General features: G+C 38.1%; 1 pseudogene; it reads left to right on the forward strand.

Annotated features, from left to right (window-relative positions):
• Window positions 1-1,994: 1,994 nt before the first annotated feature.
• Window positions 1,995-16,762, forward strand: LOC129656438 (guanylate-binding protein 6-like; annotated as a pseudogene).
• Window positions 16,763-24,864: the final 8,102 nt, after the last annotated feature.

The raw sequence follows: 24,864 nt of genomic DNA on the forward strand, positions 1-24,864 counted from the left end.
CTGAGCCAAGAATAAGAGAAACATGGTACCTGTCCCCCCAAGCTTGGACTTTAGTGGAAATAATTGTAAGTGTGATAAGCAGTGAATTGTGATCAGTATCGTATCATCTGTGGTCTTCCTAGTTTGAAGTGGTTACTGGAAAATACTTGTAGCTGTCCCCTCATGTCCATTTTCCCCTTCCCCCATACTCATAGAACCTTTGCTTGTCTGCTATGTACATGTTTTCCCAGAATACTCATGGCAATTTCAGCTTCTCTTATGGCAGTATATGGTAATTTAATAATTTAAGAGCTATTTTTTTTTAAAGTAGAAGTGGTTAGTTCTTAAAGGAAGGACCTATTCTTCTAGTATTCTCTAATTCACTTTGATTACAAATGATGATGGTACACCATCTTGGACCTTGGGCTACTCCTTATATATGGGCTGCTCCATATATTTGGTTGAGCTTATGATAGAAAGGTTCTGGGTTACAGGTCTTTTTTAAGGGAATATTATCTTATTTTATTTATTTTTGAGATATATCCATTTACAATACTTTATTAGTTTCAGGTGTACAGCACAGTGATTATATATCTTTATAGATTATATTCCATTTAAAGTTATTATAAAATAATGGCCATATATCCCTGTCCTGTACAATATAATGGGCCACAGTTCTTTATGAAACAAATTTCTATGCACTAGTTGTGGACTACTAATCCTAGAATTTATATAAAAGATTAATTTAATTAAGTTGTCTATGCATCTTTTGTCCTATTTCTCACAACTAAACCTAATCCTAACTGATACAGTTAATCTAGTATTGCTTTGAAAGCAGGAGCCATAGCTTGTAAATAATTTTATCCCAGGAAACAAAAACAGTTTCAGGAACATAGCAGATGTTCATCCAATTCATTTAAATAAATAAAAGACAGTATTAAGAGAAGGAAAACATGAAAGCACACCATTCAAAAAATACTAAGTCACCCAGAACCTTGATGGAACACTGGTCAGGCAAGAAAAGATAAGAGCGTGGTATCAAACCACTGAGTGGTTTGTGGAGGGAGAGCTTGATTCTGCAGAAGTGGGAGGAATTGATCTCGTCACATTAGTTCATTAGAGAATGTGTTGTTGGTATAGCAGAGTCAACAGAAAGCCTCTATACATCGGAGATCCAACCAGTCCATTCTAAAGGAGATCAGTCCTGGGTGTTCTTTGGAAGGACTGTTGCTAAAGCTGAAACTCCAATACTTTGGCCACCTCATGCGAAGAGTTGACTCATTGGAAAAGACTCTGATGCTGGGAGGGATTGGGGGCAGGAGGAGAAGGGGAGGACAGAGGATGAGATGGCTGGATGGCATCACCAACTTGATGAACGTGAGTTTGAGTGAACTCCGGGAGATGGTGATGGACAGGGAGGCCTGGTGTGCTGCGATTCATGGTGTCGCAAAGAGTCAGACATGACTGAGCGACTGAACTGATACATCATTGAGTGAAGAATATACAGGGTAATCAATGCTGTTGAGAAAGATTATTCTGTGTAATAAGTGGTTGCAAAGACATAATGAAACAGACTTCCCTGGTTCATATCCTGGATCTACCGCTTACTCATATATAAAGGTGAGAAATCCCTCAGCCTTTCTGAACTTCACCTATTATGTGTACAAAAAATAGATATTAAAAAACTCAATTTGCAAGGTTTTTATAAATACCAGTGAGGTCAGGTATGTAATGCATGTTTCACAGAGCTCAGCATACGTAGACTCTCAATGTATGATAAAGTTGTTTGAATTTTATAGAAATAAAATTTTAGAGGGGGGTGATATCTGTTGTTTCTGCAATGCCATCATCAGAGATTATGGTGGAGGAAGCCCTCTGTGGTCTATTAAATCCACAGAAACACAGAGGTCCCACCAGTCTTCTGCTGATGACATATGCTTCCATTAACCCCGAGGCAGGAAATGAACTTGTGATCTTATTTCTACAGGGAGACTCTTTTGGGTTTGCAGGTTGCCATGGCATCTGGATCTCTCATGTTGATTCCCACGTGTTTGGTGGAAAACAAGAATGAGCAGCCATCTGTGAACCAATTAGTCTTAAAGATTCTTTACAAGATTTCTCAGCCGGTGGTGGTTGTGACTATTGTTGGACTGTATCATACAGGAAAATCCCACTTGATGAACCATCTTGCCAGAGAAAAGCTTGGTGAGTGAAATCCTGCGACAGAGGTTTCACGTAGTGAAATCCTACGTGACCCCAGCTGAATCTCAGCTTCTTGCCACTCCTCTAGAGGCACAAGAAGAGAGACTCCAAATTTCTTATTAAATACACCTAATTTTAATTCTCACCAGCAAAATTGCATCTTGAACTTTTTCTGTCACCAATCCTTACTTCAATGTTTCTTATTCCAATAAAAGGAAAATTACCCCTGCTCCTAGAAATGGTTTCCTTCCATGGTTTCTGAAGCTCTAGGTTCTTCTGAGTTTCTTCCTACTTTTGTTTTTAGTTCTCTTAAATCTCTTTACCAACCTCTGGCTTTTCTTCTAACAATCTGTATTGAAGGTCCCTCCAAGACTTGGCCCTGGGATCTTTTATTTCTACTATTTATACTTTCAAGATGATTTCACCAATCTCTGGACTTTAAATATCCAGAGAATTTTACTCTGATACCCCTCAAAGTGATATTTCTTGCCTTAATATTTCTTCTGAAATTCAGACATGTAAGTAGAAAAACCACCTAATTTTTTCTTTGGGAAAGATATCCACTTATACTTGTCATTTTCACCATAAAATCTTGGTCAATCTCTACTCCTAAATGCACTTTCTACTTTCACATTCTTCTTCTTCTCAGTTGCGTACCATCAACCTCCCAGTCTCAAGCCCCAAATGTTACATCCCTCCATTAATTTATTTCCCAGATCCAATCCACATATCAGTCTTCTTTTTACCCTCACTAAATATATCTTGAATCTCTCTCTTTCCCTCAATTTTTATTTTACTACCCTAGACTAAGCCATCCTCGTCTTTTTGCCTGAAGCTTTTTTTTTTTTTGCCCTGAAGTGTCCTCTTTGCTTCTTCTTTGACCTTCCTAATAAACTCTTTGAAATAATCAGTGATCTTTAATTTAGTTGCTCTGAATACCTCCATAAGCTTGCATTATATCTTAACAAAATCCATGCTTCTCAGAAGCCCACTCTGATCCTAATCTTCCCTATTTCTCCAAACTCATCGTTCTGTAATTTATTTTTTATTGAAGTATAATTAATTTACAAAGTTGTGTTACTTTCTGTTGTAAGTGGAATGATTCAATTAGATATACATATACATTCTTTTTCATATTCTTTTCCGTTTTGGTTTCTTACAGGATATTGAATATAGCTCCCTGTGCTTTATAGTAGGACCTTGTTTATCCATTCTATAACATTAATATATAAATAGTTTTCATCTGCTAACCTCAAGCTCCCTATCTATCCCTCCCCACTCCTTTATCTCTTGATATCTATATCTTTATCTATGAATCTGTTTCTGCTTTATAGATAAGTTCATAAGTTCACTTGTGTCATATTTTAGATTTCATATATAAGTGATACCATGTGGTATTTGTCTTTCTTTTTTTGACTTACTTCACTTAGTATGATAATCTCTGTCTATTTATGTTATGGCATTATTTCATTCTTTTTTTATGGATGAGTAGTATTTCTTTATATATATATATATACACACACACACACACACACACCACATCTTCTTTATCTACCCATTGTTGATGGACATTTAGTTTGCTTCCATGTCTTGGTTATTGTAAATAGTGCTGTTATGAATATTGGGTTGCATGTATCTTTTCCAATTATAATTTTGTCTGGATATATGCCCAAGAGTGGAGTTACTGGATCATATGGAAAATGTATTTTTAGTTTTTTGAGAGGCCTACATACTGTTTTCCATAGTAGATTCACCAAATCATATTCCCAAAAGCAATGCAGAAGAGTTCCCTTTTCTCCACACCCTCTCCAACACTTGTTATTTGTAGACTTTTTATGATGGCCATTCTGACCAGTATGAAGTGATACTTCATTGTAGTTTTGATTTGCATTTCTCTAATAAATTGGTGATATTGAGCATCTTTTACTGTGTTTATTGACAATCTGTAGATCAGAAAGATCCCCTGGAGAAGGAAATGGTAACCAACTCCAATATTATTGCCTGGGAAATCTCATGGGCAGAGGAGCCGGATGGGCTACAGTCCATGGGATCTCAAAGAGTCAGACACAACTTAGCAACAACATCTCCTTTGGAGAAATGTCTATTTAGGTCTTCCCATGTTTTATTAGGTTGTCCAAGCTCATCTTTTACATGTTCTCCATCACTGGTTATGCTACGAACACTAACTCCTTTTTATTTTTGCAGATTGTGAGTTCATTCCTATCCCCAGATCTTTGCACTTGTGGTTCACTCTGCCTGCAGTGCTTGCTGATTCTTCATCCAGCCAACTCTTTTTCTTTAAGGCTCTGCACAACTGTTTATTATCAGAGATCTTCCCTGACCATCTTGTCTCATGCTTCCCCTCCACCTAATATAATATATTATTTATTAGTTCAGTGTTATTTTTATGTGGCTTTAGCTAGACCTCACGAAAATTCTGATTAGAGCCCAGCACCTTGGTGTTGTGTAATACCTTGCAGACTAGCATATCCAAATCCTACAAAGCCTGTAATGTAAAGAGTATCAGACACTGGGTATATGTAAGAGGTCTTGAGAAAAACAAAGGACTATTTACTGAGTTTCATGGGCAGAAAATGAGAATATAGAAACAGCATCAACCATGCATCAATACCACGTCTATCTTGGTTCTATGTAGGACACTCAGAAGTTTTGTTTTCCCACAACTTGAAAAAATCAGTATAAATGTGATGTGATATTAATAATCCTCTTAGAAAATGTTTTAGCTGCTGCTGAGATCCCTTGAATTAACTGTGATTCACAGTATCTTCAAAACAAGTAAGAAGTAAAATGTAGCCACAACATTTTATGAGAGCTTGTAAGTGTCTGCTTTTTTCCCACCAATACCTTACTCTCCAGTCCATTAAGACCAGATTTCATCTGGCTTGTCCATAAACTGGCTATATAGCAGTTTTAGCATTCACTAGCTATAAGATTCCAAAAAACAGGTGTTTTTGTCTCTTTTAGTGACTGCTGTATCTCCTTATCCTGAACATGTTCCCAATGTCTGAAACCTAGTTCAGTTCAGTTGCTCAGTCGTGTCTGACTCTTTGCAACCCCATGGACTGTAGCACGTCAGGCTTCCCTGTCCATCACCAACTCCTAGAGTTTACTCAAACTCATGTCCATTAAGTCGGTGATGCCATCCAACCATCTCATCCTCTGTCGTCCCCTTCTCCTCCATCTTTCCCAGCATCAGGGTCTTTTCAAATGAGTCAGCTCTTCGCATCAGGTGGTCAAAGTACTGGACTTTCAGCTTCAACATCAGTCCTTCCAATGAACATTCAGGACTGATTTCCTTTAGGATGGACTGGTTGAATCTCCTTGCAGTCCAAGGGACTCTCAAGAGTCTTCTCCAACATCACAGTTCAAAAGCATCAATTCTTCAGCACTCAGCTTTCTTTATAGCCCAACTCTCACAGGCCTGAAACCTAAGTAGGTAATTAATAGATAATTATTGAATAAATTGTCTTATTTATTCCTCAGACTATTTTAAGTTCTTGATCTAATTAAAATGCATTTAACTAGCTTAACTTCTTTAGGGAGTCATGATTGTTGAACAGTTAAAAAATCAAAACTTTCTTCCATATAGCATGCCCTTTCTCTCATCTAGTACACTGTTAGGCCACATGGGCATGCATAGATATTTCCTCACATTGGGAAATGAAATAAGAATTATGAAGAAACCAAACTTATGTGAAAGAATTTAACTGTTAAAGATATGAGTGGTTAGATGGTACACAAAAGTAAGCATCCTTAAAGCAGAGAAAGCACCATGCTCTATTCTAGGGCACCTACAATCCTATGAGTCTAATATCGTAACTCCTGGGCTGCTTACATTATCTGCTGTCACTGAATGTTGCTTTCTCCCCTTATGTTGCAGGTTTCCATCAGGGCTCCACAGTGCAGTTTGAAACCAAGGGCATCTGGATGTGGTGTGTGCCCCACTCCTCCAAGGAGAGCCACACCCTGGTCCTTCTGGACACTGAAGGTCTGGGGAATGTAGAAAAGGAATTTTTTTAAGTTGAAATATAGTTGAGATATATATATATATATATATTCAGATTATTTTCAACTAGGTTACTATAATATATTGAATATAATTCCCTGTTTTATACAATAAATCCTTAGTGCTTATCTATTTTATGTATAGTAGTTTGTATCTGTTAATTCTAAACTCCTAATTTATACCATCCCTCCTTCCCTTTCCCCTTTCATATCCATGTTTGTTTTGTATGTCTCTAAGCCTGTTGATCTTTTGTATATAGATTCATTGATATTATTTTTTTAATTTATACATATAAGTGGTATCATAAAATATATGTCTTTGTCTGACTTAGTATGAAAATCTATGGGTCTGTACATGTTGGTGCAAATGGCATTATTTCATTCTTTTTGGTGGCTGAGTAATATTCTGTTATATATGTGTGTGTGTATATATATATATATATATATATATATGGTGCTTATGGTAAAGAACCCAACTGCCAGTGCAGAAGACATAGGAGATGTGGGGTTTGATGGTTTGATTCCTGGGTGGGGAAGATCCCCTGGAGGAGGGCATGGCCACCCACTCCAGTATTCTTGTCTGGAGAATCCCATGGACAGAGGAGCATAGCAGGTTATAGTCCATAGGGCCACAGAGTCAGACATGACTGAAGTGACTTAGCATATATATATATATATATATATATATATATATGAAACTGAAAGTGAAAGTCACTTAGTCGTGTCTGACTCTTTGTGACCCCATGGACTGCCCATGGAATTCTCCAGGCCAGAATACTGGAGTGGGTAGCCTTTCCCTTCTCCAGGGGGTCTCCCAACCCAGGGATCAAACCCAAGTCTCCTGCATTGCAGGCAGATTTTTTACCAACTGAGCTATCAGGGAAGCCCCATATATATATTATATATATGTATATAATATGTATATATTATACATATATAATATGTATAATGTATATTATACATATTATATATATGTAATATGTTTAATGTATATGATATATATTATAATATGTAATATGTAACTTATAATATGTAATGTGTATATATTATATACATATATAATATATATAATCTATATATTTTATATATTTATATTTACATATATTTATATAAATATTTTATATATATGTAAAATTACATACCATGTCTTCATAAACCAATTATCTGTTGATTAGGTACTTGGGTTGTTTCCATGTCTTGGATATTATAAATAGTGCTATTATGAGCTTTGAGATGCAAGCATCTTTTTAATTAGATATTTTAAGATATATGCCTAGGAATGGTATTGCTGAATCATATACTAGGCCCAGTTTTAGTTTTTTTTAAAGAAACCTCCATGCTGTTTTCCATAGTGTTTGTACCAATTTACAATTCCACCAACAGTGTGGAATTGTAACTTTTCTCCGCATTTTCTCCAGCATTTGTTATATTTGCAAACTTTTTGATGATGGCCATTCTAACTGGTGTGAGATGATACTTCATGGTAGTTTTGATTTGCATTTCTCTGATAGTGACATTGAGCATCTTTTCATGTGCTTTTTGGCCATCTGTATGTCTTCTTTCTGGAGAAGGAAATGGCAACTCACTCCAGTACTCTTGCCTGAAAAATTCCATGGACTGAGGAGCCTGGTAGGCTGCAGTTCATGGGGTTGCAAAGAGTCGGACACCAGTCTTCTTTGGAGAAATGTCTACTTAGATCTTCTGCCCATATTTTGATTGGAATGTTTGTGTTTATGATATGAGTTGTATGAGCTGTTTGTATATTTTGGAAATTAAGTGCTTATTGGTTGCACTATTTACAAATATCTTCTCCCAGTCCAAGGGTTGTCTTTTCAATATGTTTATGTTTCTTTTGTTGTGCAAAAGCCTTTAAGTTTGATTAGGACCGATTTGTTTATATTTCTTTTGCCTTGGGAGATTGGTCATGTATGGATGTGAGAGTTGGACTATAAAGAAGGCTGAGCGCTGAAGAATTGATGCTTTTGAATTGTGGTGTTGGAGAAGACTCTTGAGAGTCCCTTGGACTGCAAGGAGATCCAACCACTCCATCCTAAAGGAGATCAGTCCTGGGTGTTCATTGGAAGGACTGATGCTGAAGCTGAAAGTCCAATACTTTGGCCACCTGATGTGAAGAACTGACTCATTTGAAAAGACCCTGATGCTGGAAAAGATTGAGGGCAGGAGGAGAAGGGGACAACAGAGGATGAGATGGTTGGATGGCGTCACCGATTCGATGGACATGGGTTTGGGTTGACTCTGGGAGTTGGTGATGGACAGGGAGGCCTGGCGTGCTGCGGTTCATGGGGTCGCAAGGAGTTGGACACGGCTGAGCAACGGAATTGAACTGAACTGGGAGACTGGGCCAAGAAAACATTGCTATGATTTCTGTCAGAGAATGTTTTGCTTATGTTCTCTTCTAGGGGTTTTATGGTACCATGTCTTATAGGTCTTTAAATGATTTTGAGTTTATTTTTGTATAAAATGTGACAGTGTTCTAATTTCATTGGTTTACATGAGGCTGTCCAGCTTTACCTACATGAGTTTTTAAGGAGACTATCTTTTCTCCTTGTATATTCTTCCTTTCTTTGTTGTAGATAACGAACCGTAGTTGTATGGGTTTATTTGGGGGCAATTTTTTTTTCCATTGATCCATATGTCTGTTTTTGTATTAGTACCACACTGTATTAATAATTGTATATTTTAGCATAGTCTGGAAGGGTTACATCACCAGCTTTATTTTTTGTTCCCTCTATATCCACATTAGTGAGAGGTTTTTTTTTTTTTTTCTTTTTTTTTTTACATCATGACTGGATGTTGAATTTTATCAAATACTTTTTTCTGCATATATTGAGGTGATCATGTGGATTTTGCCATTTTAATTACAATGTATCTTGGTATAAGTCTCTTTGGGTTCATCTGTTTGGAATCCTCTTTCCTTCCTGTATCTGAATATCTGTTTCCTTCTTTAGGTTTGGAAAAATTTCAGCCATAAGTTCTTCAAATGCTTTTTAATCCTTTCTCTTTCTTCTTCTTAGAGCCCTACTATGGGTAGATTGGCATGCTTTATATCATCTTATAATCCCATATATTGCTTCCCGCCTCCCCCCATTTTTCTGTCTGCTGTTCTGACTGGGTGATTTTCATTATTCTATCTTTCATATCACTTACTTTTCTTTTCTGTATTATTTAGTTTGCTATTTTTTGCTTTTAGCTTAGCTTTTATCCTGGCAAATTAGTTTTCTAATTTCAGCTGGTCCCTGTTTGTAGTTTTTAATTTTTTGTTATAGGGGTGTGCATTTTTATTGGTAACCTTTCTTGATTTCTTTAGCATTTTTATTGCCTCCTTTTTGAACTCAGGGTCTGGTAAGACAGTGAAACAAAGAATTTCACTGTTTGTTCTTTCAGGGGAATTCTCTTGATCTTTTAATTGGGAGTGGTTCTTCTGCTTCTTCATTTTACTTTTCTCTGAACGAATGAGAACTTCAATGAATTGAGAAGAATTCAGAATTTGGTTATCTGCTGTGGTCTAGAAGGGCTGTTTTTATGTGGGAGAGTTCCTGTGTGGCCTGCATGAGTCTAATGTTTTTGGTGTGAGTGCTGTTCTTAGCCCTGGTGCCTGCCACATCTTTCCTCGGTGTGTGCTGCCCATTAAAGGGCATGTGATTAGTGTTGTAGTGAACAGAGCCTGCACTGGATGTTGAGTGTGGCCTTCTCTTTGCTCTGTGGTTGTCATGGCCCCGTTGGGGGAAGACTCTGCTCCCCAGTTGTTGGAGTTGAAGCCATCTGTTTCTGAGATGTGGCCTGTGTTAAGAGGGGCTGGGAGAAAAGCCACTGAGTATTCCTCTGCTGGACCTACCCACCAGGGAGTACACTCTGTGGTGCTACCTGCTACCCACTCACTGTACTGGCTTACAGGGTACACTGTTCTTGGCACTGCTCTTGGCCCTGCCTCAATTGTGGAGATGCAGGCTATCAGCCCGGGTGCCCCTCAGGTGCTGTGCTGACAAAACCAGCAGTGCAGATCTGTCACCATAGATATTCTGAGGTCCGGCACCGGGACTGCTGTCATCACATACCTGGACCTGCTGTGGAGGTGGCGGAATCAGCCCAGATCCCAGGTCCCACCTCAGTGTGCAATACCCACAACAGTCACAGCTGCTGGCATCAGACCCACCCCAGCCATGGGAGCACCAGGAATCTACTTGGATGTCCCACAGGTGCTGAGTTTACACAGGTCACAGGGCTGGCTGGGACAAGGGTCAGATTTCAGCCCTGCCTCTTCCTGTGGTCAACTCACAGGTACTGATGGGTTCCCAGAGCAATTAGAGGTGGAGGCCACCCACTGTGAGCAGGCAGAGATTGTGGCTGCGGTGGCAGGCCCTATGCCTCTATATCCAAGCTGTAACAATAGGGCTTCTATGGGGGATCTGGGCTCCACCCTGCAAACACTCTTGTTTGCAGCTCATACCACATTCCTGCCCCTTCAGGCTGTATCTATGAGCCAGTCCCAGTCTTCTCCTCAAGTCTGTCCACCGAAACCTGAGTATCCTACCCAGCCTCTGTGCACACCAGCCAAGGCATATCTTGGGAGGGGGAGTGCAGTGATGGGCACAGACCCTCTGTGCTGGTCTCCCTCTCTTCTGCCTGCTGCAAGCTTGCTGGTGCTCTCTCCTCTGAGCCTCTAAACCTCCCTATCTGTCCCAGTTGATCTCCTGGCTGGTTAAGGGTATTCCCAGGGTGAGGGAACATTTCCTCTTTCACAGCTTCCTCCCAGGGCTGTAGTTCCTATCCTGATTCCTTTTTTCCTTTCTTCCTACTTGGTTATGTGGTGATCTTTCTTACAGTGTTCATTGTATGAGATCTTCTTTCAGGGTTCAGTAGGCAGTCTGCCAGAACTATTCCACATGTAGATGTATTTTTGAAGTATCTATAGGAGAAGGTGAGCTCCACATCCTTCTATTCCATTATTTGGTCTCCCTCGACATATTCATTGTTTTTATTTGATATAATGATTATCAATTTCATTGCTTAGGTTCACTGCTAATATGTAAACCCTTTGAATATATTGTCATCTTCATTGTATTTGTTTTTCAAGTGTTTTAAAATGTTTGTAAATACTATGAGATAGTCTTCTTGAGTGTATTCACTATCATATTTATCTGCTTTTTATAACTAATAAAGATAAGTAATGTTTAGTAGCAGTACATAGACATTTAATTTAATTAGATCTATTTTGAGTTTTCAGTTGTGACTAGCATAGTATACCTTGTGACTTACTTTTTGTTAAATGAATATGTGATGTTGCTTATTATTGAACAATGAATTGCTCAAAGGCATTCTATGTTGTTTTTTTTACTCATTCTATCTCATTTTATCCCAATCAGGAAAAAAAAAAAAGGGCTCTTTGTGGAATGTATTATCAGAATTCCTTTTTAGATGAGGAAACTGAGGTCACAGGAAATGTCAATGTAATTGACAAAACTCAGATTTTACTTTTAATTCTGTTTTCAAGGTTTTTTCCTTTGTATCAATACTTTACTATCTGAAATAACAAATGGAAAACTGATGAAAGAAATAAGAATGAATTTCTGAGGAGAAGACTGCTAGTGCTTGCTCTGGTATGTTTTCCAGGGTGATCTTTGCCCTAGCTGTGCTTCTGAGCAGTACTCTAGTAAACAACAGCATGAGCACCATCAACAATGATGCACTGGAGAAACTACAGTATCCTTCCCAGTTTTATTGAGAAATTGATGAGAATGGAGACCAAATTGGATTTCCCGTCCCTGTGGCTGAGTTGCCTTTGGCGGAACAGTGGGGACCAAGGGCAAAAGAGAATGTTTATAATCATTTTTATGAGGAAAATGTGGGAATTGTGGGTAGAAATTTCTTTTTCCTTAACCAAGTCCTAGCTATGTGTCAGAGCTCACAGAATCACCAGGGCCAAGTCCTCTCCAAATTGGATGAAGTGTAAAATTCCATAGAGTTTATGAATTTCTTTCCAGACTTTATCTGGGCTGTATGGGATTTCACCCTGAAGTTGAAGGTACATGTTTACCCTATCACAGAAGATGAGTACTTGGACAATGCCTTGAAGCTGATTAGAGGTATCAGAGCATGGCCTAGGCAGTGAGTAGTCAAGTAGAGGGTGGGATCTACTAAATACTGTCCATCATCTCTGGGGTTGCATTTATATTTGAAACTAGATCAAGGGCCATAGAAATGGTGACTGCGATCTAGGTTGTTATTCCTTGATAAGTTCTAGTGACTACAGTTACGTTCACCCAAGAAGAATAGGGCTTAACAAAGTGAAATTATTCAAAACTAGTTTGTACTGAAGATAATTTGTACCTTAACATTCAGATACAGTAGGAACTAAGACTTTTCAAGAACCAGATGCTTGCTTCCCTTATTATGCTTCTCCCTTCAAAAGCAGAGACATTACTTTGCCAACAAAGATCCGTCTAGTCAAGGCTATGGTTTTTCCAGTGGTCATGTATGGATGTGAGAGTTGGACTGTGAAGAAAGCTGAGCGCCAAAGAATTGATGCTTCTGAACTGTGGTGTTGGAGAAGACTCTTGAGAGTCCCTTGGACTGCAAGGAGATCCAACCAGTCCATTCTAAAGGAGATTGGTCCTGGGTGTTCATTGGAAGGACTGATGCTAAAGCTGAAACTCCAGTACTTTGCCCACCTCATGCGAAGAGTTGACTCATTGGAAAAGACTCTGATGCTGGGAGGGATTGGGGGCAGGAGGAGAAGGGGACGACAGAGGATGAGATGGCTGGATGGCATCACCGACTCGATGGACGTGAGTGTGAGTGAACTCCGGGAGTTGGTGATGGACATTGAGGCCTGGCGTGCTACAATTCACATAGACATTTAATTTAATTAGATCTATTCTGTGGGGTCACAAAGAGTCGGACATGACTGAGCGACTGAACTGAACTGATTTGAGTTGAGAAAAACAATGACATAATTGTTAGGCATAAAATAATAATGAAAGATATATTTCCATTAGTTTTTATTCTTCTCAAGGAAGGGTATAACTTTCTAGAGTGTGGATAGGAAGGACATAACTTTCTAGAGTGTGGATAGGAAGGACATAACTTTCTAGAGTGTGGATAGGAAGGACATAACTTTCTTGAGTGTGGATAGGAAGGCTATAACTTTCTAAAGTGTGGATAGTTATATCTTCTACAAAAAGTGACTTTAAACCTTAAAAAACCTGATGATCTTTCAATCTATACTTTTTCATTATTTCTGATAACAACCAGATCTTTCATTTTATTTTCCTCATCATATCATTCTTTTTATTCTAACATATTCAGTCACTATTTAGTTATATTTAGTTACTTGGTCACTATTTTAAATTAGTAAGTCATTGTAATGAATTACATTTAAAGGTGGGTGAGTGCTTGAAAAAAGTGCTGTGTTTATGGAGTAGTGGTAAGTTCTTCAAATTACATTTAGGTTCCTTTTAGTCTTCAGAGTTTCTACCCAAAATGGCTAGTCTTATTTGTATTATGTGAATTCAGTCAATGAAGTTTTCCTTAACTGAACACGATATCTATGTCCCATGTTAATCACTACTCCATTACTTTTGTTTGTAGTTCTTCTTCATTTTCTTCCTATGGTTTACTTCCAAGATGAGTTGGAGTAAACCAGAAATTGATATTTGATTATCATTCATTAAATCTTTTATTTGATAAACATCTAATGAACTGAGTACCATGTGTATTTCTGTGCATTGAAGATGTAAGTTTCTTTACTCAGAGCTGCTGTTTCCTAAAATTGCTCTCCAGGGATATGCCATTCATGTGAGTTTGATTTTTAACTTATACATATATGTTAGAGGAGTTCTATGAGAATAGAAGACTCCAGAGATAAAAAAAAAAAAAATCCCCACTCATGAAAAGTTTTAGTTGCCTTATGCCAAGACTCTGCTGTTTTCTTTCTTCTTTAGGTCAGAATTCCAAAGTTAAAAATTCCAACATATCCAGGGAGTGTATCAGGCATTTTTTTCCCCAAAATGGAAGTGTTTCATCTTTGACCAGCCAGTACATGAAAAGGAATTCTTACCCCATATTGAGGAAATTTTGGAAAGCCAAGTGGATCCTAAATTCAAGGAACAATCAAATAATTTCTGTTCATGTATCTTTATCCATGCAAGGACCGAGACCCTCAGGGAAGGGGTGAAGGTCACTGGAAATGGTGAGTTTCCTTTTTCAAAATTCTATTTCTGTGTGGCTAGTTATGTGTTGACTATTTATAATATATTTTCTTTAGTAGTTTTTTTCATATATAGAAGTGTGTAGTTATTTTAAAAAGTGTCATGCCTCAGAGATAAATATGTAAATGTTTTAGAAATTCTTTGTCATTATGGGATCAACAAATTCCTTTCCAAAACCCTTGTCATTGCTATCTGGGGTTGCTGAATTTAAGAAAAATCCCACCATTGGTAATAAAATCACTAGCTGAGTATGAAAATAGAGTACATTGTCTTCTCAGGGAAAGTTCTATACTATGTCTTTTTTCAAGGAGACTTCTTAAGAGTTTAAATCAGTCCAAAATAACTATTAGTTTCTGAGTCCCTGAAAATCCATGAACAGTTTAAGAATTAGGAATAAACATTATTTTTATTATCCTGTAGAATTTATATGTGCAGTTTATATTCTTCTTTTAATTTGTGTTAACCTGAAATAATTTTTCTCAGATACCTCTAATTATGTTAGATGAAGATAGATATTTAATATTTTTTAATGCTATGAACTGGAGAATAATAAAGAGTGTGAAAATGAAGGTGATGACAGTGGAAATAAGTAAGGGTGTGTGTGTGTGTGTGTGAATGTGTGTGTATGGTTTAAGAATTGTAATTTCACAACCTTGAATCTCACTGAGTAAGAACTTGATATTTATTCATATTTCTACTTTATTCAGGGATGGCTACTCTGGTGGTAACTTAGGTGGATGCCATTAATACTGGAACAATTCCTTGTTTGGAGAACGCAGTGACAACTCTGGCCCAGCTGCAGAACTCAGCAGTTGTGCAGAAGGCAGTTGACCACTACAGTGAGCAGACGACCCAGTGAATGAGCCTCCCTGCAGACACGCTCCAGGAGCTGCTGGAAGTGCACGTAACCTGTGAAAGGGAAGCCATTGTCATCTTCATGGGGGTGCTCCTTCAAGGATGACCGATAGAAATTCCAGAAGAAGCTCATGGTACTTTGTCTTAGCATTTGTCCTTTTTGATTCTTGCCCTTCTAGAGTGATGCCTGGGGTTTATTTGCTATTCAGCGAAAAGTAGTCTGGATTCTCATGAGAAAGAGAGAATGCTAGAGGACTATATTTCCTTCTTTTTCCTTAAAGCTTGGGAAAGTTTTCAGGATCTCTCTGATTTCTCAAGCAAAAGTAGCATTGAGCATTGATTTCTCCTTTAGTGATTGTGGCATGGTTCCAGAACTCCACTAAGTCATTCCTGAGATTGTTGTTCCCTGGGTATAATTATTCCTATTCCTAGATAGGAAACAGAGGTTGAGATGGTTGTATGGCATCACTGACTCCATGGACATGAGTCTGAGCAAACTTCAGGAAATAGTGAAGGACAGGGAAGCCTGGTGAGCTGCAGTCCATGGAGTCACAAAGAGTTGGACACGACTGAACAACATTCCTTGATACTTGATTTCCATGGGCAAACTTTCTTAACAAAAGCAAATTTGTTATATTTACTTTCTTTATTAGTTGTCATTGTTTTATTGAAGATAGAGCCATGGGATGTTATAGCTACTAGGAATGATAGAGAATAGATAACTGCAGTATTTCACAGATCAGGAACCTGAGGCTCAGGGAAGTTAAGAAACTTTTCCATACTCTTGCGGAGGTTTCAGTGTGTGCATGCATGCTTAGTCTCTTCAGTCATGTCCAACTCTTTGTGGTCCTATGGACTATAGCCCACCAGTTTCTCCTGTCCATGGGATTCTCCAGGAAAGAATACTGAAGTGGGTTGCCATACCCTTCTCCAGGAGATCTTCCCAACCCAGGGATTGAACCCACATCTCTTATGTTTCCTGCATTGGCAGGCAGGTTCTTTACCACTTGTGCCACCTGGGAAGACTGCAGGGTTTCAGAGTTGGGAATAAACATCTGTATTTTGGCTACATTGTTTGTGTGGCTCCACTGGAATGGTTTTTTTTCATGAGGACCACCTTAGACCAATTCTTCTACCATATTCCTTGGAAATTTATCTTCTCTGTTCCTTGCTTCTGGTGACATTCCTCTACATTTACCCTGTAGGCACTTATAAAGAATAAGGAAGGTTTCTTGCTGCAGAATGAAGAGGCATCTACTAAATACTGCCAGGCTAAACTTGATCTGCTTTCAAAGGCCCTAATGAAAAGTATTTCAGAAGGAAGTTTCTCTGTTTCTGGAGGGAACAAACTCTACAGGAAAGCAATGGAAAGGTTACAATGGTACTATTTCCATGCGCCCAGGAAAGGAGTGAAGGTGAGGAACAAGGGGATCATGGTGAACCTACAGAATAGAGTTCAGGGGGTCTCCTGAAAATCTGAGAGCAAAACACCATGTGTGGATAATGAGAGAGCATGGGGATATCATGACAGGTTTAGTTTTTAAGGCCCACTACATGGCATTTATCCCTGAGGAGAAATGTCCATCCTCCCCGCACCCCGCCACCCCCCCCCCACCGAAATGGATTTCTAAAATCACAAGAGACAGAACAGAAATTATTCATTTCTTCATACAACAAAGTAACATTTTATGTGCCACATGTTGAGGATTTATGATGCAGTCAGAATCTTTGTATTCAAGGCTGGATCAAAATGCAAGAGGAAGTCAAATAAATAGACAAATGCATATAAAGGGATAGCACTTTATGTAACTGTGATCCTGGGCTTCACTGATGGTGATAATAAACCTAATGATAATAACACACCAGAGTATATTGAACCATTATTGCCTAGAGGCATACTGCTAAGCTGTTTCTCTAAACATTTTAATTTAATCCTGGTAAAAATGTTCCATAATACTTATAAAAATCTACTTTTATAGATGTTACAGATCTAGGAGGCACAGGGTGGCTAAATAACTTGCCTAAAGTTGCACACCTGACAAGAGGCAGTAGAGAACAGCAGCATATATTAGAGTCTGATTTTCACATTGGGCACATAGTTTAGGAAAATTCCCTGGAAAAGGAGGGGGATATAAGTTGAAATATTTGTACATGTTTTTCAAGTTGAGATGTTATTCAAAGGGAAGAGCCCCAGGTAAATGTGCAAACATATGACATTGTGAGTTTGTACAACTGCATGTATTTTTGACTCCTTGATACCTGGAGCAGATGAAAGGAAATATCACTGGGCAGGGGACTGGAGGGTTGCCATTTCCTGCTCCAGGGGAGCTTCCTTAGCAGCCGAGCAAAATTCACACCCTAATGGTGTGTGAATGTTAGTAAGATTGGGAACTATCCTTCCTCTCACTGTCCAGATCTAACTCAGAAGATATTCTCTGCTGTAAATATTATCTTTTGATGATCTAATGCTTCTGCTGCTGCTAAGTTGCTTCAGTTGTGTCAGACTCTGTGCAACCCCATAGATGGCAGCCCACCAGGCTCCCCCGTCCCTGAGATTCTCCAGGCAAGAACACTGGAGTGGGTTTCCATTTCCTTCTCCGTTATGATCTAATAAGAAAGAATGATTATATGTGTCAAACAGATAATTTAACAAAGTTCTTAAATATAAAATCTGATTCTTGAAAAAATAAGAATTTTCAAACTTTGCATTTTCCTCTCTTACCTTCCTTTGTTTTAGGTTCAAATCAATCTGCTTATTGAAGGATTTAGTGGGAAAGCTGAGGGGATGAAAGCAGAGATGAATCATCTCAGAAACAATTGAGAAGAGGAAAAAAGATAAAGCTCCTTGGATTTCACAGACCTTGGACACAATTGCCATTGAAGCACCTGCAATTCTGTCTGCTTCTGATAAACTAATTGGCCAGGGCCTGAAGGACCGGAGCTCACTGGTTAAATAGGATTAGCTTTTATTTTAAGTATATCACAGAATGTGGGTATATGCTCCACCCTAATTTTGGCATGCATGTTTTTTAGTTTCATTCTGAAAGCTTTTAAGCATAAAAAATGCCTACTAGATGATATCACTGCCTGACACACTTTACATAGACTAAATGTTGGTTTTACCAGTTAGTTTAAAGGGAAAAACAGATAACTTTATACCAGGAGTTGGAAAACTTTAGCTTCTAGACCAAATCTGCCCTGCTGCCTATTTTTCTAAAAAAATTTTATTGGCACACTACCATACTCATTCATTGCATATTGTCTCTGGCTGCTTTCATGCCACAACAGCAGAATTGAATAGTTTCCACAAACATAGTTTGACTCACAAAATCAAGATATTTCCTTTTGTGTCCTTTACAGAAAGTTTGCCACCTGCTGTTTTAAAAGGTTGAAAGATACTAAATTTACAATAGAGGTAAAAATTACCTTGAAAAAAATGTGTCAAGAATGCCACTGAAAATCAGAAAAGAAGAATCATATAGTTTAAATATATTAAAACCAATTCTCCTCTAATTTGTTTGTAAATTTAATATGTTCTGTAGTAAAAATATGTTTTTGTAAAGAGAGGTAGACTACTAACTTTCTACATATTTAAATGGGATTGCTTAACATGCTTTTAAAAATTATCAGGATAATACAGAAGAAAAGTAAAGAAGAGGTGCCATGTCTACTCCATATAAAAGCCTGTTGTAGAGCTGCATTCATCAGATCAGTGCACTCTGGGTCCTAACCATACAGACAAAGGTACAGAAGAGTTTACATAGTCTAGAGATAGAGAGAAACACTTCTAGAAGCTATCTTGATGATTTTATTTCATATTAGTGGGAAATAATGAACTGTTGAATAAATCGTGTTAAGACAACTTGACAGCCACTTAGAAAAAAAAGATTATATATTATTTATACATATACATACATATATATATATATATATATAAAATGTCAAAGTAAATTCCAGATTTCCTACATTTAAGCATGAAAATTAAAATTATACAAGTTGGTTAACCAAACGATTTTTTAAAATGTCAGAATGTGGTAGTCTTTTTTAAGCAAGACACAAAACCCAGACTACATCAGTTCAGTTCAGTTTAGTTACTTAGTCGTGTCCGACTCTTTGTGACCCTGTGAACCGCAGCACGCCAGGCCTCCCTGTCCATCACCAACTCTGGGAGTTTACTCAAACTCATATCCATTGAGTTGGTGATGCCATCTAACCATCTCATCCTCTGTCATCCCCTTTTCCTCTTGCCTTCAATCTTTCTCAACATCAGGGTCTTTTCAAATGAGTCAGCTCTTCGCATCAGGTGGCCAAAATATTGGAGCTTCAGCTTCAACATCAGTCCTTCCAACTGCATAAAACTGAAATAAATCCTTTATGTTCAAAAAACCAAAAGACAAAAGGCTCTCTGAAAATGCATCTTCAACTTTTATCATAGGAAAAGCTTAAAGTTTCACATTTAAACAACATGAAAGAGATTATGTCAGTAGAAGTTAACAGAAAATAACTAAAACATATACAAACTTATTCATAATTAGTAAATAATATAATCATTCACTTCTCAGGTTGACAAAAGTAAAAATATTTGATAACAAGTTATGTTATGTGAGAAAGTGTGGAAAGAAAGGCTGTCTCATATAGGAGTGTGAGTGAGTGAGTGAAGTCGCTCAGTCATGTCCAACTCTTTGTGACCCCATGGACTGTAACCCACCAGGCTCCTCCATCCATGGAATTTTCTAGGCAAAGAGTACTGGAGTGGGTTGCCATTAGTATAAATTATAAAATTTCTGTTGAGAATTGATCTTAATATTTCTTATGTTTAATGTGTGTATGACTTGATATAACATGTTCATTTTTAAGAAAATATATGCACACAATTATACACATACACACATAAATGAGAGAAATTGTGGTGTTAATAAAAATAAATAATAAAAGTTGTAATATAAACACAAAGTTAGTACACACATGTAGTAGATGTCTATGTAGCCACTGAAATAATTTGACAATGGAGTTTATATATACTATTATAGAAAAATCTTCAAGATATATTTTAAGGTGAAAAAAATGAGTTGTCAAAACTTGAGTCTAGTGTAGTTTTTGTGGATAAAAAATTGGAATTAATGAAAACTGGTAACATTTGTTCTTTCTGGGGAAAACTGGGTGGGATCAGGTGGAGGAAGGACACGTAGTTTACATTATATATTCTACCTTTGAAATTTTGTAATAAATAAATTTATATTAAAAAATAATAAAAATAAAAGAATCAAAAAAATTTGTAAAAACAATATTCATAAATAGAGCAGAAATTATAATAAAATACTAATAATCAATACTAATGGGATGTGAAACTGACCACTAAATGATGAATTGTTCGTTGCTCCAAGAAATGACATCAGCCAGTTCAATGAAGCGTTTAAGGCTAAGAATCGAGGACTGGAAAACACAAAATTTGCATCCTAATCTTTTTGTTTCATTTTGGCCTTGATTCTTTAATTCTTATATTCACTTCTAAACTAAGGCAAAAATTTTCTGGTGATCCTTTGAAATAGTGCAGTAGCCTTCATTGTTTATCTCTGAAGGGAACTTTAAGGTTTTAGAAGGAAAACTAGCCAAAAAAAAAAAAAAAGAATGTGCACTGTTGAGAGGGATCCTGTCATTCTTAAAACATTCCATGCTGACCTTCCTGCTATGTGTCAGGGCAGGTGGGATGACGTGCCACCTCAGAACTGGACTCCTGGTGGTGTTAACCAGGAGAGATGAGAGACCCTGTCACATGGAGGTGAGGTGTTTGCTTTTACACATGTTGAAGTGACAATGGAGCCTGACCACAGAGAACTCAGAAGAGGATGAATAAAACATGGTCAAGTGAAATAGGGAGGAAACAACTAATGGATGGAGTCAAGGATAGCTTATGAGGCTGCTGCTGCTGCTAAGTCGACTCAGTCATGTCTGACTTTGTATGACCCTATAGACTGCAGCCCACAAGGCTCCCCTGTCCCTGGGATTCTCCAGGCAAGAACACTGGAGTGGGTTGCCATTCCCTTCTCCGATGCATGAAAGTGAAAAGTCAAAGTGAAGTCACTCAGTCATGTCCGACTCTTAGTGATCCCATGGACTGCAGCCTTCCAGGCACCTCTGTCCATGGGATTTTCCAGGCAAGAGTACTGGAGTGGGTTGCCATTGCCTTCTCCACTTATGAGGAGGCAATGGATTTATAGCCCCAAAGAGGTTTTTCAATCCCTAGTCTTGATCTGAGCCAGTTTCAGATCAGGAACTCATTACCTGGAGGATCTGGATCCTCAGGAAGAAGGATCCTGAAACTCCAGGACAAGAAAAATAAAAATGAGTTTTTCTATCTCCCTCTGGGGGACTATTTATTCAAGTAGATATGCAGTCAGGAAATGAGACATATAAGGACTTGACTCAGGATCCAACTTAGCATTGTTATCCAGGTACCAGAAAGATGAGTCCTCTGACTCATTCAAACTAAGAAGCCACAAACCTGGATTCTTTAAAGTTGTTTGCAGTTGTTCCTCTCACATCTTCCTACAGATTCCTTTAGTCTTCACTGGAAAGAATGACTTAAAACAATGAGTTATAATAACTGTCAGAGGCTCATGTTTTACCTTCCTATTCTTTGCTTCCTCATTTGAGGAATCAGACAAAAGGAGATGATGCAAGAACAGTGTCTGAACTCGGTTGCTTTTTTGATCTGATAGCAAATTTTATTTGTAGACTTTTTCTTCTTGGTAGCCTAGCATTTTCAGATTGTGTTGAAATGGACTGAATGAACAAAATTGTTCAGTGCAATTATTTTGAATAAATCTCCACCTAACACAACAAACACATATTGCAAATGCTATACTAAGAAATAGAATTATAGTATCAATTTTATCCTCAAAATATCCTCCAGACTGGACCTATAATTTTATTCACATCACTCTTATACTTCTCTTTAAAAACTTGGGTTTAACTAGGTAAGGATCCCTATGTAAGGACACACAAGTAATAACTGAGGAAACTGATATTTTTGATGATATTAAATGCATATTCAACATTTGACCTATAAATATAAGACTGAATATTTGAGACATTTTAATGTAATATGTTTACATATTCCAATTATGAGACAGGCTTAGATATGGTAGAAAATCAAATTAATATAAATTACAAACACAAATATGCCAGGAGATTTATGGTTTAATTGCATCTTTGGTACTTAGTTTTTAAAAGTAAACTTTGCCTTAAAAAGCAATTGTAAGGAAAGACTTCTGTGGAGGTCTAGTGATTAAGACTCTGCACTTCCTCTGCAGGTTCGACCTCTGCTCAGGTAACTAAGATCCCACATGCTGAGGGGCATAGCCAAAAACTAAATTAAAAAAAAACATTATGAGGAAATCACATATCTCTTTCAACTCAATTTATCTTTTGGTAACATTTTGCCAAATTTGTTTTCTCTCTAAATATGTGCATATGTCTCTCAGTATAATATAAAATGATATTTGCATTATTTTTTTCTTATTCTTGTCCTCATTTGTGGGAGTTGCAAAAAACCTGACCCTTCTCAGCTAAGGACTATACAGGACATTCTCCTGCCTTCTCTTTTTGAAAGAGAGGTTGCAAACTTTCAGTTCAGTTCAGTTCATTGGCTCAGTTGTGTCTGACTCTTTGCAATCCCATGAATCGCAGCATGCCAGGGTTCCCTGTCCATCACCAACTCTCGGAGTTTACTCAAACTCATGTCCATCGAGTCGGTGATGCTATCCAGCCATCTCATCCTCTTTCATCCCCTTCTCCTCCTGCCCCCAATCCCTCCCAATATCAGGGTCTTTTCAAATGAGTCAACTCTTCGCATGAGGTGGCCAAAGTATTGGAGTTTCAGCTTTAGTATCAGTCCTTCCAATGAACACCCAGGACTGATCTCCTTTAGAATGGACTGGTTGGATCTCCTTGCAGTCCAAGGGACTCTCAAGAGTCTTCTCCAACACCACAGTTCAAAAGCATCAATTCTTCAGTGGTCAGCTTTCTTCACAGTCCAACTCTCACATCCATACATGACCACAGGAAAAACCGTAGCCTTGACTAGACGGACCTGTGTTGGCAAAGTAATGTCTCTGCTTTTGAATATGCTATCTAGGTTGGTCATAACTTTCCTTCCAAGGAGTAAGCGTCTTTTAATTTCATGGCTGCAGTCACCATCTGCAGTGATTTTGGAGCCCCCCAAAATAAAGTCTGACACTGTTTCCACTGTTTCCCCATCTATTTCCCATGAAGTGATGGGACCGGATGCCATGATCTTAGTTTTCTGAATGTTGAGATTTAAACCTACTTTTTCACTCTCCTCTTTCACTTTCATCAACAGGCTTTTTAATTCCTCTTCATTTTCTGCCATAAGGGTGGTGTCATCTGCATATCTGAGGTTATTGATATTTCTCCTGGCAATCTTGATTCCAGCTTGTGCTTCCTCCAGCCCAGCGTTTCTCATGATGTACTCTGCATATAAGTTAAATAAGCGGGGTGACAATATACAGCCTTGATGTACTCCTTTTCCTATTTGGAACCAGTCTGTTGTTCCATGTCCAGTTCTGTTACTTCCTGACCTGCATATAGGTTTCTCAAGCTTTAGATTGGCCTAATTACCACACAGCTACTGCCTTTTGTACTTATCATTCTTCTACACATGCAGATAAAAAATGAGCACTTGGGAACCAATAAGCAGTAGAGTGCACATTTGGTGTATGATAGTCACTAGAAAGCTACTGCACATTATTGATAAAGGAATTCTAAGACAACCAATGTGTTTGAGGAAGATTATTCTGCCAAGTAATTTGTTGCTCTAGACTGGATACACTTAACATAAAATTTATCATTTTATCATATTTAAAAGTACAATTCAGTAGCACTAACTACATTCACATTTTTGTACAACTATCACTACTGTATATCTCCAGATATTTGGGCTTCTCTCATAGCTTAGTTGGTAAAGAATCCACCTGAAATGCAGGAGACCCTGGTTTGATCCCTGGGTTGGGAAGATCCCCTGGAGAAGGGAAAGGCTACCCACTTCAGTATTCTGGCCTGGAGAATTCCATGGACTGTATAGTCCATGGGGTCGCAAATAGTCAGACACGATCACTAGTGTCCATCTCCAGATATTTACATCATTCCAAATAGAATCCCTGGTGGTTTATACAGTGAAGAATCTGCCTGCAATGTGGGAGATGCAGATTTGATCCCTGGGTCAGGAAGATCCTCTGGAGAAGGGAATGGCAACCCACTCCAGTATTCTTGCCTGGAGAATTCCATGAACAGAGGAGCCTGGAAGGCTACAGTCGACTAAGTGGTTGACACTTTTGGTTTTATCACCATTGTCCATTTCCAGATATTTACATTATTCCAAATAGAAACTTGGGCTTCCCAGATGACTCAGTGGTAAAGAATCTGCCTGCTAATGCAAGAGACGTGGGTTCCATCCCTGGATAGGGAAGATGCCCTGGAGAAGGAAATGGTACCCCCCTCCAGTATTCTTGCTTGGGAAATCCCATGGACAGAGGAGTCTGGTGGGCTACAGTCC

The sequence above is a fragment of the Bubalus kerabau genome, chromosome 6 (genome assembly GCF_029407905.1).
Source record: "Bubalus kerabau isolate K-KA32 ecotype Philippines breed swamp buffalo chromosome 6, PCC_UOA_SB_1v2, whole genome shotgun sequence".
Lineage (NCBI taxonomy): Eukaryota > Metazoa > Chordata > Mammalia > Artiodactyla > Bovidae > Bubalus > Bubalus kerabau.